The sequence below is a fragment of the Oncorhynchus masou genome, chromosome 32, assembly GCF_036934945.1.
Source record: "Oncorhynchus masou masou isolate Uvic2021 chromosome 32, UVic_Omas_1.1, whole genome shotgun sequence".
Classification (NCBI taxonomy): Eukaryota; Metazoa; Chordata; class Actinopteri; order Salmoniformes; family Salmonidae; genus Oncorhynchus; species Oncorhynchus masou.
In genome coordinates, this window is record NC_088243.1 from 53,478,789 (window position 1) to 53,492,905 (window position 14,117).

At 38.4% G+C, this 14,117-nt stretch overlaps 1 protein-coding gene across 2 annotated transcripts in view; it reads left to right on the plus strand.

Annotated features, from left to right (window-relative positions):
- Positions 1-3,116: 3,116 nt before the first annotated feature.
- LOC135526198 (5-hydroxytryptamine receptor 4-like) overlaps positions 3,117-14,117 on the plus strand; it is a 143,997-nt gene continuing 132,996 nt past the window's right edge. For both annotated transcript variants that reach the window (XM_064954356.1, XM_064954357.1), the window contains exon 1: positions 3,117-3,402. The gene's annotated coding sequence lies outside the window, so the exon portion shown is untranslated. The remainder of the gene's footprint in view (positions 3,403-14,117) is intronic.

Here is a 14,117-nt window from a genome sequence, read left to right on the forward strand (position 1 = left end):
AACAAAAGACAATTCTCAAACCAAAGACCGATGTAATGAGTCAATGCTAAATCTGGATTGAATCTGATATGTGGTTTATAAGGAGCAGGTGATTGCAGATGATTTTGATCATTAGCGTAAATAATGAGTTGTTAATAGTTTCCTTGTTTTTTTTAAATATTAAAAACAAATTCAGTGTGAGTCAACTTAGGGATGTCGATGTTAGTGATGGCAAGTTTCAAGTTGATGGTCCACTGCGGAGTAGATTTACAGTGGTTCAAATTTACATTTAAAATCAGATTTTTTATTTGTCAATAACTCAGCCATCTTTTGACCAATCTATTGACCAAGCTTTTCTCAAACTATGTTATGACATGTACCCCGGGCCATTTGGTGACATGTGCCATATACCAATTAGTGTCATTTGGTACTATGGTTCATGAGAAGAAGAGTTGTGAAGTATTTTTAGCATATGCATCTACTGGTGCCATTGTTAAATGCATTATATTCTCAAACTCTAGGGACTATTTTGATGATCCCAGACACCTAATTTGGAGTAAATGTGACTTTTATTCCATGAGAAGAAGATTTTTTAATTATTATTTTAAGCATTAGCATTTCATACAGTTGAAGTTGGAATTTTACATACACTTTAGCCAACTACATTTAAACTCAGTTTTTCACAATTCCTGACATTTAATCAGAGTAACAATTCCCTGTCTTAGGTCAGTTAGGATCACCACTTCATTTTAAGAATGTGAAATGTCAGAATTATAGTACAGAGAATGATTTATTTCAGCTTTTATTTCTTTCATCACATTCCCAGTGGGTCAGAAGTTTTCATACACTCAATTAGTATTTGGTAGCATTGCCTTTAAATTGTTTAACTTGGGTCAAATGTTTCGGGTAGCCTTCCACAAGCTTCCCACAATAAGTTGGGTGAATTTTGGCCCATTCCTCCTGACAGAGCTGGTGTAACTGAGTCTGGTTTGTAGGCCTCCTTGCTCGCACATGCTTTTTCAGTTCTGCCCACAAATTTGCTATAGGATTGAGGTTAGAGCTTTGTGATGGCTACTCCAATACCTTGACTGTGTTGTCCTTAGGCTATTTTGTCACAACTTTGGAAGTATGCTTGGGGTCATTGTCCATTTGGAAGACCCATTTGCGACCAAGCTTTAACTTCCTGACTGATGTCTTGAGATGTTGCTTCAATATATCCACATAATTTTTCTTCCTCATGATGCCATCTATTTTGTGAAGTGCATCAGTCACTCCTGAGGCAAAGCACCCCCACAGCATGATGCTGCCACAACCGTGCTTCATGGTTGGGATGGTGTTCTTCGGCTTGCAAGCCTCCCCTCTTTCCCTCCAAACATAACAATGGTCAGTATGGCCAAACAGTTATATTTTTGTTTCTTCAGACCAGAGGACATTTCTCCAAAAAGTACAATCTTTGTCCCCATGTGCAGTTGCAAACCGTAGTCTGGCTTTTTTTTATGGCGGTTTTGGAGCAGTGGCTTCTTCCTTGCTGAGCGGGTTATGTCGATATCGTACTCGTTCTACTGTGGATATAGATACTTTTGTACCTGTTTCCTCCAGCATCTTCACAAGGTCCTTTGCTGATTTCTTTTGATTTTCCAATGATGTCAAGCAAAGAGGCACTGAGTTTGAAGATGGGCCTTGAAATACATCAACAGGTACACCTCCAATTGACTCAAAGGATGTCAATTGGCCTATCAGAAGCTTCTAAAGCCATGACATCATTTTCTGGAATTTTCCAAGCTGTTTACAGGCACAGTTAACTTAGAGTATGTAAACTTCTGACACTGAAATTGTGATACAGTGAATTATAAGTGAAATAATCTGTCTGTAAACAAGTGTTGGAAAAATGACTTGTGTCATGCACAACGTAGATGTCCTAACCGAATTGCCAAAACTATAGTTTGTTAAGAAGAAATTTGTGGAGTGGTTGAAAAACGAGTTTTAGTGACTCCAACCTAAGTGTATGTAAACATCCGACTTCAACTGTAGTCAAAAAAGCGAATTGTTAATTATTTCCTTATTTTGTGAAAGATATCATTGCCAAACTTAACATGGTTCATCATGGTAATGTCTTTGATGATTATAAAAAGTTTAAAGTTAATAAGCCATTGTTTAGTGGATTTAAAAAATATTTACATGGACACAACATCTGATTTCCTGATTTATCAATAACTCAGCTATCTCTTAACCAATCCATTTTTTGGTGTTATTTGTACTTAGGGTTCATGAGAATACATTTTTCAAATGTTTGCCAAAATTTCCAAGATGGAGGAAATTCTATCATCCTCCTATAAATTGTGTAGTACAGTCCTTGAGCTGTTCTTGTCTTTTGAAGTTCTGTATTATGTAATATTTTGTGTTTTGTGTGGATCCCAGGAAGAGTAGCTGCTGCTTCAGAAACAGCTAATGGGGATCCTAATAAAGTACTAAATACTATCCTGACAGACCTAATGGGTCCTTAAAATAATTTTGTTCAGCATGAGGAAAGGCACCTACACACACTAGGTCAAACGGGCGACAGATATGAGGGTTTAAGTGAGACTGCTTATAACAGCGCTACCTATAGGCCAATCTCTGCCATTCTTTTTGTTCTTTGTGCCAAAGTAGAAAAAAAGTGATCAATCTAAACTGGAGTTATTTGACCATAATAATATAACAATAACAATAGGTTTCACAGCTTGTCTGCAAACCCCTAATAATATTTTGCCCAGAGCTCTTCTATTTTGAGAATACATCTTGTCAAATTTTACTTAAGGGTTTCTTTGCCAACAGTCCATATCACATTGATTTATAGTAGACTATTTGGTAAGCTATTTTAACAGAAAAAAATACTAGATAACGAATTATCAGGAAAAAAAATGGCATAACAGAGCAATTTACACTCGTGGGATCTATCTTGTAGGTCCACATGTTCAAGCAATTCAATTCACAATGAATGTCACTTACCGCCAAGCCTACATGTATCAAACAATTTTGAAGCGACAATGAAAGAGGATAATTGCAACCGATTTTAAACGGAGCTTATTTACCAAGTAAATAGACATCAGGCGAAAGAGGAGGGACTTGAAGGTACAATTTGCTGGGAATACCGAGGGTGTGCTTTCCAAGCACTTCAATCACAGAACAGCGCGCGGTGGTGACCCACGCGGATGATTCCGTCCAGCCTTTTACGTTTGCGCTCATACTTCCGACTGCGCTCAGCATACATGGAAAACGATTTCGCTTTGTGAATGTCCGCCGGGAACAGCTCACAAATTACACTCACAAAAAAACAGTTCACTTCGTAACTGTGTTTTGATACAAGTCGAAAATGTGATTTTTCTCAAGGGGCATATAGAGTCGTAAAATGGTTTTGGGACCCAGCGTCTCCACAAGAAAATGGTAAGTGTGCTGAATGAATATTATTGTACATCGTAATTGAGCCCTTATGTGGAATTAGTCATATTTGTATTGTATAAAGTGTTTATAATTGACACTTATATATATTATCATGGAAGTTAATCGTAGGAGGGAGGATAGGACACTGACAGCCACTATATGTGCTGTTGTCCCTAACTTTTACACTAATGATGAAAAGTAGTTGTAAGTCCACTTTGTTTGGGAATCATGCTGTGCTGTTGCCCCAGTTTTTCATACACGTGTTGTGCCAACCACTGTATATTGGAGATGGCCTCCAGCACTGACATAATGTGTTAGAGCATTCCAAAAAAATATCTATTTATTTTGGATTGTTGTTTACATTAGACCATCACTTGTATCATAGTTATTACAACCCCAAACCAAATTTATACTATGAATATTGGAAACGATCTACATTAAAAAAGACTACAACAGCACTGCATGCCCATAGCTAGCCTACTTAAAATCAATCATTAGAATAGTCACATTTCACATTGTTTCAAAGTATGAAAGTTAATATCAAAATAACTACACACATTTTGTCCACCGTGCTATGTAATGGCCAATTGGTATGAGTGTGGTTGTCTATTTATGCATATGAACACTGCATTGAAGTTACATCTGACATTTACACTGACAAATGTACACTGGCACATTATGTAAGCTAGTCGTACAGGCTATTTGATGGAGCAATCAAGGTTAACCAATGCATCTTGATCAAAGGTACTCCAGCCGTGCCTTACCTCACCTGTCTCTAATAAAATCCTGATTACAATATAATTAAACCTTCTTTTAATATACAAATCAGTTCCAAAAGCTTTAACAAGAGCAATGTATTTTGTTTCATTTGAAAACAGCAAAACATTTTGTAGAATCAAAAAATTAAATGCAGTAAAAAGATGTGGTTACAGTTTTTCTTGAATCACTTTGGTGCAATTGTCACATGTATGTGGTACACTTTCACAACTCTAAGCACAGAAATCTAAACAGATCATGAAAAGGAATTTCTAACAATTGACTGAGTACAACAAACACATTCACAAAGTCACTTGTTCACAACACTTCACACTATCTATTTGGATGCATATTTAATCTAAGTCTATAAACCCCTTTCACAGTTTTCACATTTTCCGGGCCATAAAATTACATCTAAAAAAGAATCTAGTTTATGTGAGAAACCATCAATTATAGAGTAAAGAATTATTCTACCAACAAAAACCGCTGTGAATGCATTTATTGTATTTATTGCATATATTGTAATTTCAGCTGTTTGAAGCTGGTGTACAAAACCAAAAGTAAAAGATGCAAAAATGGACATTAAGAATGAGTGGCATAGAAATAGTGCACATAGAACAGATCTACCGCTTCTTAGACTTGCTTTCAATGAGAATGAGAATTTCTATTTCTATGTGAATTTGGTTGGGTCGCGCAAAAAATTATACTTGGATGAAGCACCTTTGGTATCCATTACAGCTGTGAATAATTTTGAATAAGATTCTGCTAACTTTGCACAACTTTTAGGGCAACATATTTGGGTAAAAATTGCTCCTCAAGCTCAGCCAGTTTGGTTGGGAGCCATTGATGGACAGCAAGTCAAACCTTGTCATTGATTTTTAAGTACAGTTAAGTCCAAACCGAGACAAAACCATTCAAGAACACTCAACACCTCTTGGCTAGCCATTTTAGTTTGTCTATGGCATAACAACATTTGTAATTGTCTCGCTGAAGACTACAACTCTATCCCAGGGTTAGGTTTGCAGAAGACTATGGCAGGTTTTCCTTGAACCTTTACCTGGGGTTTACTCCTTTCATATTTATTTTGATCTTTTGATTATTTTGATCCTTTTCTTTTGATCCTGCCGGTGACAAGCATACCCATAACATGATGCTGTCACCACAATACTTGAAAATACAGAAGATCAACAATATCACATTCATTACACATTACTGGCCTGTATAACAAAGCTAAATGAAGTATGCCTGTGTTAAATACACTCCGAATCATGCATTCTTGTTTGCAACAAGGACGATAAGTAACACTGGGCAAAAATGGTCAATCCGGACCTCCGAAGTCTCTCAGCTGTCGTATGAGTCCAGGTAAATATCTTGAGATACGTTTAAAACATGCACCTGATGCGTGTGCACTTGCTTACATACTTGTATAATATTCTAACTACGGAAATGGTAAGACTTTATACTCATTCATATTTTCAGAAATGTATCATATCTGTAGTCATTACCTGATCATTTATGTATCCATATTTCTCAGAAAAATGCATAATTTCAATAGATATTCTTACATGATATGTGAATCATAGATAATCATTTGAATGTTTCATTCTCGTCTGATCAAAAATGGGCTAAATCCGACTCGTGAAATGTCCAGCACCCAAATAATTTGATCTGTTCAGGTGCTGAAAATCATTGTGCTTCTTCGCATGAACATACATTTGCACCATATTCAGTAATAGGCTATACAAGACACGGAAAGGCAAACATCGTCATATTTAATCCAAGTTGCTATTTCCAAAGCAGATCTCTGTTATTTCTGTTTAAAAAAATGCAGCATAGCAAATCCAGAGCTCCAATCACAACACATGTTTTCTGCAAACGTAGACCAATCTTTGCAGAAAAATATTGTACTTATTTATCAGAAAATGAATACCCCTGCCTGCCCTGTTTGTTATCATTGACGATGAGATGGGTGCTGATTGGGTCATCAGTGGTGGTCCCTCACAGTCCAAACCAAACGCGGTGGTAGAGTGTTGGTCTGTGATCCACTCCAAACAGTCAATGCATAAATCATGAATCAAAATTGTATCGATATTGCAAGAAAATATTGTCATTACTCATAACCATAGCACAAGGTAGCTACTCTACCTGCTTCAGGTTACTAGCTGGAATTAGCTATAGTTAGCTAATGCTCCTTTGTACATTGCGCTGTAACGTATAATTTACCATATTTTACTGCCCAAAAAACATAATACTTCCAGGTCAACTGTAATATGAATACGATTGTAAAGCACAATTTCTCCCCTTTCCAGCAAAATCAATGATGCTTCATGCTGCCCGTTTCTGCATGATTGAAGAAGGCGATGCGCTCTGTCTTTTTAAAAATGACAGGTGGGGAAGCAAAACCTACAGTACCGCGAGATAGGGAAAAGGGGAGATAAGCTGTGTGGGGAAACGTTTTTTTTTTTCACCCGATTTGTCCAATTTATCACCTTTAAAATGTAAATAGAATACTATAAAGAGTTTATATAATGTGTCATTACATAAATATTTGAAGGTTTGTGTCGAATTTGAATCCGTTTTTTAGAGCGGCGCTAAAATTATCTTCAGAAGTAAACAGCAGCTGTCGCGGCTTTTGAGAGTCATGTTGGCTTGCAGTGATGACTCAAAAAATGCATACATTCAGTTGTATCATCGACTAGGTATTCCCCACTTACCCTGTCCCTTTCTTGTTTTTAATCTGCGAGAGAAGCGCTACACCTGGTGGTGAGAGGCTGTATGACACAGAATGAGTTGCATTGTGTGTGCTGTACGTTATGTCATGACACTTCACAATTTAACGTACAGCGTCAGAGTGGTCAGTTTTTTTCAACTTTTCTCCAATACTATCGGGCCATTACCATGTCAATCAACACTTGAATAGAAACGTAGTTCACACCCCAGATTTTGATGCCAACACAGTCGCTACAGTCCCATTAGTTTTCATTGCAGCCTCGTTTGAATGTCGCGGTTGCACAAATTTGTACGGAATGAGGTTAGTCAACAGTAGCTAGCTAAGTTGCTAGTTAGTTAGCCTTCAAGCTAGTTAGCTTATTATTAACCAGTATTACAAAATACACCTACAACAACATTTTAAAATGTTAGCGGTCACCCTGAGGCTTGATAGGGGATTAAAAAAAATCCTGGAGGGAAGCAATTTCGTTATTTGTAACCTAGGCTAACATTACAAGTTAGCTTTTACCCCCCCTAGCTACATAATCCTACTGGCTACCGGCCAAGTTAGCCAGCTAACAGCCTTGATTCAAGTTACTAAGGTAAATAAAACATACGTCAAATTAGCTGCTCACTTTAGCGTTAACTTCTTTGAGGTAATTTCTGAACAGCTTCTCATTTCTTTGTTTCTCCAGTTGTCAGTTTGAATGATATGGATTTAATATTTGTCAATTTTTTATTTTATTTTTTATTTTACCTTTATTTAACTAGGCAAATCAGTTAATTAAGAACAAATTCTTATTTTCAATGACGGCCTAGGAACAGTGGGTTAACTGCCTGTTCAGGGGCAGAACGACAGATTTGTACCTCGTCAGCTCGGGGTTTTCAACTTGCAACCTTCCGTTTACTAGTCCAACGCTCTAACCACTAGGCATGTCCTCAACTCATATATGCATCAGCAATTGTCTTTTATTTAGCATATCAAAATTCATATCACGATCCTGCTATGGACCTCAGCCAAGAGTATACACTGAGAAAATATACTATGAAGGCCTACTGTCAGTATTTGTCAACATATAGAAGAAATAGTATGTCCACATAGGCCTGTCTCAGGACATCTAATGAGGCCAAATCCAGCCATACTACGTATGATATCTGGAGGGAATCCCCAAATGATATGTGCATGAAAGAAAAATATATACGCTGACATGGTCGCCAGGTGTATGGTGCTTCCTCTGCCACATTGGTGTGGCTGGCTTCTGGGTTAAGCAGTGTGTCAAGAAGCAGTGCGTCTTGGCTGGGTTGTGTTTCGGAGGATGCATGGCTCTCAACCTTCACCTCTCCAGAATCAGCCAAGAGATGGATATCTGAACTCAATATAGGCTTCCTATCTTCACTGTGCTAAGAAAACACAGATATGCTAGAGTAAACAGTCAGTATTTGTCAACTTGAAGAGAGAAAATAAGAGTCACATATCTCAAGATATAGTTTATAGATATCTATATCTATATCATAGGCTAATGCGATTAGCATGAGGTTGTAAGTAACAAGAACATTTCCCAGGACATAGATATTAGAGGTCGACCGATTACCAATACCGATTATTGGAGGACCAAAAAAGCCGACACCGATTAATTAATTAATGCAAAAACACAGTGTTGGAGAAGAAAGTAAAAGTGCAATATGTGCCATGTAAAAAAGCTAACGTTTAAGTTCCTTGCTCAGAACCTGAGAACATATGAAAGCTGGTGGTTCCTTTTAACATGAGTCTTCAATATTCCCAGTTAAGAAGTGTTAGGTTGTAGTTATTATAGGAATTATAGGACTATTTCTCTCTATACCATTTGTATTTCATATACCTTTGACTATTGAATGTTCTTATAGGCACTATAGTATTGCCAGTCGAGTCTCGGGAGTTGATAGGCTTGAAGTCATAAACAGTGCTCTGCTTCAAGAGCTGCAACGCAAACGCAGGAAAGTGCTGTTTAAATGAATGATTACGAGTCTGCTGCTGCCTACCACCGCTCAGTCAGACTGCTCTATAAAATATCAAATCATCGACTTAATTATAATATAATAAACACACAGAAATACGAGCCATAGGTCATAAAAATGGTCAAATCTGTAATCTATCATTTCGAAAACAAGATGTTTATTCTTTCAGTGAAATACGGAACTGTTAAGGTTGCGTCCCTAAGTCTAAATATTTCTGTTACATTGCACAACCTTCAATGTTATGTCATAATTATGTAAATTAGTGGCAAATTAATTACGGTCTTTGTTAGGAAGAAATGGTCTTCACACAGTTCGTAACAAGCCAGGCGGCCCAAAATGCTGCTTCTACCCTGTCTCTGCTTGCAAAGAACGCAAGAGAAGTGACACAATTTCCCAAGTTAATATTGCCTGCTAACATTAATTGATTTGAACTAAATATGCAGGTTTAAAAATATATATACTTCTGTATTGATTTTAAGAAAGGCATTGATGTTTATGATTAGGTACATTGGTGCGACAACAGTGCTATTTTGAAGTTAAAGCTAACAGGCTAATCAGCCAACGTTGTGGGGTGCTTCGGCAGGAGGGACCGCATCGTGGTCACAAATGGGTCTTCCAAATGGACAATGACCCCAAGCATACTTCCAAAGTTGTGGCAAAATGGCTTAAGGACAACAAAGTCATGGTATTGGAGTGGCCATCACAAAGTCCTGACCTCAATCCTATAGAACATTTGTGGGCAGAACTGAAAAAGCTTGTGCGAGCAAGGAGGCCTACAAACCTGACTCAGTTCCACCAGCTTTGTCAGGAGGAATGGGCCAAAATTCACCCAACTTATTGTGGGAAGCTTGTGGAAGGCTACCCGAAACGTTAGACCCAAGTTAAGCAATGCTACCAAATACTAATTGAGTGTATGTAAACTTCTGACCCACTGGAAATGTGATGAAAGAAATAAAAGCTTAAAAAAAATATTCTCTCTACTATTATTCTGACATTTCACATTCCTAAAATAACGTGATGATCCTAACTGACCTTATACAGGACATTTTTACTAGGATTAAATGTCACGAATTGTGAAAAAAGGTGTATGTAAACTTCCGACTTCAACTGTATTTGATATTGGCAGAAAGCTTAAAGTCTTGTTAATCTAACTGCACTGTCCAATTTACACTATCTATTACAGTGAAAGAATGCCATGCTGATGTTTGAGGAGACTGCACAGTTTTGAGCATGAAAAGTTATTAATAAACAAATTATGCACATTTGGGCTTTCTAATTTTTAATTGGTTCAGTCTAAAACTTTGCACATACACTGCGGTCATCTATTGGCCAAAATCTAAACTGCACCTGGGCTGGAATAATTAATACATAATGGCCTTTCTCTTGCATTTCAAAGATGATGATACAAAAAAAATACACAAAACTGTTTTTTTTCTTTGTATTATCTTTCAAAGGTTCCGAACTTACATCTGAAATTTTACAAATTGATTGAAAAAAAGTCAGGTTTCCTTGATATTACTAAAGGTCTCCCACAATTGTAAAAAAAATAATTGACTTTATTTTGTCATCTATGTTTTGATTATAACCTCTTATTGATCAGACCCTTTAAAAACAAACATTTTTTACCTAAATCTAACTGTAGCTCAGGACCTTGAAGCAAGGATATGCATATTCTTGATACCACTTTAAAGGAAACACTTTGTGGAAGTGAAATTTGTGGAAATTTGAAATTAGTGTAGGAGAATATAACACACAAGATCTGGTAAAACATAATACAAACAAATAAACATTATTTTTTTCTGCCCATCTTTGAAATGCAAGAGAAGACCATACTGTAATATTGCAGTTTAGGTGCAATTTAGATTTTGGCCACTTGCATTATGTGTGCAAAGTTTCAGATTGTTCCAGTGAAGCATTGCAATACTGGACAATATTTTGTATCAAGTCTGCCCAAATGTGCTGAATTGGTCATTTGATACATTTTCAAGTACTTAACTATAGAGAACATACAAAAATTAAGTTTACACACTCCCAGGAATGTCATTAGCTTATACACTAACTTTCACATATCTAGATGGTCGGGCACGGTGGACACAGCAGGGTTCAAATTGTAGAACCCAGTTCCTACATTTGAATATAAAAATTGATTTTATTATCCAAAACTATGCTACATCTCTGGGACCCTCAAGATGACAAATCAGAGCAAGATTGCTGTATGTAAGTACATTGTTTACCTTCAGAGGTGAATGTATCAAACCAGTTGCCGTGACAAAAGTTTTTGTTGTTGTTGTACACGCTCCTCAAACAATAGCATGTCTATTTTTCACTGTTATAGCTACTGTAAATTAATAACAAGAATTTAAGCTTTCTGCCCATATAAGACATGTCAATGTCCTGGGAAATGTTCTTGTTACTGACATCATGCTAATCACATTAGCGCACGTTAGCTCAACTGTCCTGGTAGAGGGACACCGTAGATGATAACATTATTCAACGTTCTGGCCATTTTTGTTCAGTCCCACAAAAATCACAACAAAGCGCCTATTCAAAGCCCTCCGTCTGTCACTCCAAATCATCCAGTGTCTGCATGCAAGCTGGAAATCTTTGCCAGTATGTGTACGTGTGTATACTGTCTGCCCCTCCCCCTCGGAAGCATAGGTAAAAAGTACTCAATTGTTATACTTGAGTAAAAGTAAAGAGAACTTAATAGAAAATGACTCAAGTAAAAGAAAAGGTCACCCAGTAAAATACTACTTGAGTAAAAGTCTAAAGGTATTTGGTTTAAATGTACTTAAGTATCAAAAGTAAATGGAATTGCTCAAATGTACTTAAGTATCAAAAGTAAACAGAAAAGTATCAACCATTTAAAATTCCTTATATTAAGCATACCAGACAGCATCATCAACACTCATAATACATAATTTACAAATGAAGCATTTGTGTTTAGTTAGTCCGCTAGATCAGAGGCAGTAGGGATGACCAGGGATGTTCTCTTGATAAGTGTGTGAATTTGGGTGTCAGGGAAAATGTGTGATGTAAAAAGTACATTTTCTTCAGAAATGTAGTGAAGTAAAAGTAAAAGTGGCAAAAATATAAATAGTAAAGTAAAGTACAGATACCCCCAAGAATGACTTAAGTACTTTAAAGTATTTTTACTTCAGTACTTTACACCACTAACTGTAGCCTACTGGCAACATTAAAAGCACAATTCAGAAATTAGAGAGAGAGATTTTTAATTAGAGAAGAATGGATGAACTTGTTCAGTGCTAGCTAAGAATAGTATAGGTATCCCATTTCACATTTATTAACTGCAAAAATGTAAGACGTGTTTTTAATTCTAGTGCCTCTCTGCACACACAAGCTAGTTAACAATAGCTCTGGTCCAACGCTCGGACGTTAAAAGACATTCAAAGTTCCTCCATAGAAGCCGCTCCTCTGTAGGTAAAATTCTGTGGGCCTAACTCAGATAATGCATTTCATAACAAGATACGCAGCACTTCATTCCAAGCCTCCTCCTCCACCCTTTCACGCACTCTCCCAATCTCGCGCTCTCAACTTGTCTGTCCATAGGTACTGGCAGCACAGTGCACAGTGTGTGTGTTTGTCTTTCAAAAGGTTATTATGAAAAAAGAAAACAAAAATTGGTTCCAATCCTTGGTCTCTGATGAAGCTGGTGTTAGAAATGATATGTGGTCATTTCCCATTCGCTGATTCTCCCAGCTAGACAGAGATAGGAGGTGTAAACAGCAGAGAGCCAGGAGTAAAGGAAAGGCAAAGCAAGTGTGTTCTGATGATTAGCTGTGACGGCTAGAAGTGTGTTCATCTCTGTTCCAATGTGAGCTGCCTGCCTGGCTGGTCAAAGTGAGCTTACGCAACAACTCAGAAGCCAGTCAATAAGGCAGTGGCGGTGCCAGGTTTGGTGTGTGGTAGATACTAGATAGAGGATGTGTTCTGATGAATGGCATGGCATGGGAGAGGGCCCTGTTGGAGGATCAATAGACTCCACTTTCACATCGCATTAGAACTCTGTGGAGCTGAGCAAACCCAAGAGCTAAAGGTTAGATGTGAAAACAAACTCTCGGACAGCTTCCATTCCTATGTTCACTTTACTCCCTTCCCTCAGAAGTTCTATATACTCTGAAGCCCTCTATCTGTCTCACGGCCCAGCACGGCACAGACTCACACCGTCCCATCAGTTAAACAGAGGGGAATACCTCTGTTCAATTACAGGTCTCAGTGGAAACATACAGAATCAAACTTCATCAAATGTATTTTTTGATAGGTAGATGACTTACTACTCCACATGTCCACTTTGTAGAAATTAGTACATGGATGTAATGAGGAAGTACAGTATGCGATTGCTGTCCTCATACACAGTTTGTCATAAGAATGCATTGTCATGACTCTCTGAATGACCATTCTTTCCACAATGTATCTAGAATCTAAATAATGGTATTGGTGAAAAGAGTGGAACGTGAAAGCGGCATATAAAACTTTTTTTCATCCCAGTTGGTAATTATAGACAGTCTGCACTGACTCCAGAAATGAACGGCAAGCGAAAAATGAACAGCAAGAGAACAATGAGAGATCTCCATGTCTCTGCAGTTTACCACCATTTCTCCTATTGATCAGACCTCAGTAGAGAGCTAGTGCTTTGCGTGGTCAAGGTGCTGCTGTGAATCGTTTACCCTATGTTCCTAGTATTGCTTATAATTACTGAATTGAGCCTGCACTGACTGTGTTTATAGATTTTTATTTGTAAACCTTTATTTACAAAGATGGCCTAACCCGGCCAAACCCTCCCCTAACCCAGACGACGCTGGGCCAATTGTGCGCCGCCCTATGGGACTCCCGATCACGGCAGGTTGTGATACAGCCCGGGATTGGACCATTGTCTGTAGTGACGCCTCTAGCACTGAGACGCAGTACCTTAGACCGCTGCGCCACTCTGGAGCCACTCGCCACTCTGGAGCCACTCGCCACTCTGGAGCCACTCTCCACTCTGGAGCCACTCTGGAGCCACTCGCCACTCTGGAGCCACTCGCCACTCTGGAGCCACTCGCCACTCTGGAGCCACTCGCCACTCTGGAGCCACTCGCCACTCTGGAGCCACTCGCCACTCTGGAGCCACTCGCCACTCTGGAGCCACTCGCCACTCTGGAGCCACTCGCCACTCTGGAGCCACTCGCCACTCTGGAGCCACTCGCCACTCTGGAGCCACTCGCCACTCGCCACTCTGGAGCCACTCTGGAGACACT